The sequence below is a fragment of the Marmota marmota genome, unplaced genomic scaffold (genome assembly GCF_001458135.2).
Source record: "Marmota marmota marmota unplaced genomic scaffold, marMar, whole genome shotgun sequence".
NCBI lineage: Eukaryota > Metazoa > Chordata > Mammalia > Rodentia > Sciuridae > Marmota > Marmota marmota.
The window spans coordinates 101-3,670 of record NW_026008375.1 but is presented as its reverse complement, the minus strand read 5'-3'; the positions used below and the strand labels follow the sequence as shown (position 1 = coordinate 3,670).

The 3,570-nt window shown below is 34.8% G+C and overlaps 1 pseudogene; it reads left to right on the top strand.

Moving 5' to 3' along the window:
* Positions 1 to 18: 18 nt before the first annotated feature.
* Positions 19 to 751, top strand: LOC107134722 (annotated as a pseudogene).
* Positions 752 to 3,570: the final 2,819 nt, after the last annotated feature.

The window sequence follows — 3,570 nt, the reverse complement described above, 5'->3', positions numbered from 1 at the left end:
TTAAAAAAAAAAAAAAAAAAGAAGAAGTCTATGGAGGGACGATCTTCAAAAGTTTACTATACCATCAACATGAACCTAGACATGTCTGAGAAATCAATGGAGATATTTTCTCTGGCCTGCATTCTTCCCTTTAAGTACCCTGAAGTTCTGCCTGAAATTACTGCCAGATCAGTATTATTAAGTAGAACCCAGCAGACCCAGCTGAACACAGATCTGACTGCAGATCTTCCTGCAGGAGAATTGTGGAGGAGATGTCTGTATATTGAATGCCACAGAATGAGTTAGAGAACAGGCTGTCAGCAGAGATGCCCCATCTTCTTCCACCACAGAAAGTATAGTCCAGCTAGTTGATCCCATTCTTACAGGACTTTGGATCTATAGCCATAACATCTATAACAAATGCAAAAGAAAGAATAGTCTAGAGTGGGCCAAGGAGCTTTCCCTGTCTGGGTTTAGCATGCCTGGAAAACCGGGTGTTGTTTATGTGGAAGGTCCACAAAGTGCCTGTGAAGAATTCTGGTCCAGACTCAGAAAATTAAACTGGAAGAGAATCTTAATTTGCCATCAAGAAGGCATTCCTTTTGATGGTACAGATGATGAAATGGAAAGACAAAGGAGATTTTCCATTTTTGAAGAAAAAGTGTTCAGTGTTAATGGAGCCAGAGGAAACCACATGGTATTTGGTCATATGTATAAGTTTTTAAAAACCAAAGGATGTGGGTATGTTTTCCAGATGTTTTTTTGGTGTTAGAAGGACAGTAACTAAGGAGAAAAGTGGTTGAAAGTATTTTGTCGCTGTTAACTTTTTGTTTTTTCCCACTCTTTCTTGAGAGATGAAGTAGTTTTAAGTATAGTGGCACACATTTGTAATCCCAGTGACTCAGGAAGCTGAGGTAGGAGGATCACAAGTTCCAGGTTAAAAACTAAAAAAAGGGTTAGGAGTGTAGCTCTGTGTTGGAGCACTTGCCTGTGTTCAATCCCCAGTACCACAAAATAATTAACTAATCAGTTTTAAGAAAAGAAAGATTCATTTTATTTTAGTTCTATTCTTGAATATTAGGGTAAAAATAAAGCAAGAAAAAGAAGTGTAGTTGATAAAAATGTAATGATTTAAAGAACTGAGTTTCAATTTTTAATCTTTAAGTTATCAACAGAAATTTCTTGACATAAAAATTACCCGTGCGGACAGATCTTAAATATAAAGATGACTAAACACGGATGGGAATAAATAAATGAGTAAAAAGAAAGAAATTACTTATATAATGTTGGTGGCACAACTTGTCAGCCATTCCCAACACTCCCTTTTCCTTTACCTGCCATCAATAAAGAAGTTGGGAAAGCTTAACTGCTCACCTTCACAGCTTGTGTTGCAGCTAAAGGTACCCTTGGGACACATTTGCAGGGTTTCTGGGAAATACTTGTTTCCCAATAGAAGTGATAAAAGTGGCTAAGCCATCTTTTCCCCTATTTTTGAAATAAATAGTGAAGTTATGGAAGAAACTGGAATGGTCCTTTCAAACGCGATAAAGGAAAGATCATGGGAACCAAAGAGATACCAGTGCTCATCATGTTGGACTGCTGATCCAGTATCATCCTCTGACTATCTGTAGATATCTTATATGAAATAAAACCAGTTTTATTTAAATTTCCAAAAGAAAGAAGGAAAGTGGCATGGAAGTGGTGGTATGTTAGGATCTAGTTTTGCTTGCAGACATTTTTGGAGAGGACCAAGCAACACTAACAGAAGGCAAGCACCGTCTATTAGTAAATTGGTTTATAAGCTTGGAAAAATTTCAACACCTTCATAGTTGGGTTTTACATTAAATAACATTAAGACCTGACTCATCAGGTTGTTTGGAGGATTAAATGAACCAATGTGGAGAAAGTGCTGAGTCCATGAGGAGGGGAGCTGCAGTTATGGCTCCTGGTTTCTAGTGTCAGTGATGCAATGGACAGGAGTTCTCTTAATTAAGGTAGGAAATATATAAGATAGGCAGCTTTTGAAGATGACCATGATTATTTCATCTTGGGATGTATGATGTTGAAATTACCAGTGGAAATCTGATTGGAAGAACTTTGGTAAGAGTGTATTCATGTAGTTTTGTTAATTTACATCTCTGGAATATTTTAATGATATCTTATAAACTGAGAATGTATTAAATGTCAGGAATAGAACATCTGAGCAGAATGACAAAAAAAAATCATTAAACTTCCACCACCTCATGTTGTATGATAGTTATTACAGTATCAATTATTTCTTTGCCAATTTATTTTTAGAATTCTCCAAAGATGTGCTATGTTCACTCTCCTCATTTCTTCATCTGATACTTGTTTCTGTCCTACATAAATTTGGCTTCATGCACAGTATTCGTACAGAAACAATTTCTCCACATTTTCCTTCTTTCCACATCCAGACCAATACTTACTAAGCTTTATATATTTGGTAATAGCAATAACAGCTGTAGTACTATCTCTGTGTGACTTTAATTTGTATTTCCTTTATGAATAGAGCTTTTGAGCAGCTTTTTCATATATTTCTTGATAAAATAACTTCTTCATGCATTCCTACTGGGATTTTCCAGTTATTATATTATTTAACTTCTCTTCTTTACTTTTCAAACATTTGAAAATACTCATATTTTTTTATCTGTTCATATTTTTACATGCTTAAGTGATATTTCTCTTCCCATTTGGAACACTTTTCACTTAATAGCTTGTTCCTACCTTATCAGACTTTAAAACTTCAAAGTAATTTTTAATTTACACATTTTTCTCCTTTGAAGGGATCAAATCACCTACCATTTTGAAAATAAAGTTCTCATTATTCACCACTTCTATTCACTACATTTTTTGTGCACAACAATTATACTGAATAATAGGTTTCATTGTGGCATATTGGACATGCACACAATTTGATCAGTTTGAATCCTTACTATCTTTCCTTATTCTCTCTTCTTCTCCTTCTCCCTCATCACTTTTTGTTACCTTACTGGACTACCTTATATGTCCATGAGGTGTCTTTTTACCTGTTTTGTTCTCTAGCTTCCACTTATGAGAAAAATGTGTGAGCCTTGACTTATTCTGGTTTATTTCATTTAACATGATGCTCTCCAGTATCATCCATTTTCCTGCAAATTATGTAATTTTGTTCTTCCTCATGACTGAAAATGACATTATGCATGTATGCCACAGGCTTTGATTTTTTTAAAAAAAATCCATTTCTCTGTTGATGGACACTAGGCTGGTTCCATAAACTGTAATTGTGGAATTATAAACATGGATATGTATGTGTTGCTATGATATGATTACTATAATTCTCTGGGGGTAAACACCAAGGAATGGTATAGGTGGATCATATTGTGGTTCCATTCCTGTATTTTGAGGAAACATCATACTGATTTTCATAGTAACTGTACTAATTTATAGTTCCACCAGTACTGTATATTAGTTCCCCTTTTCCTGTGTACTCATTATCATTTATTGCTATTTGTATTTTTGATGATTGCCATTCTAACTGGAGTGAAATAAAATTTCAATGTAGTTTTGTAATTTTTGGCCATTTGTACTTCT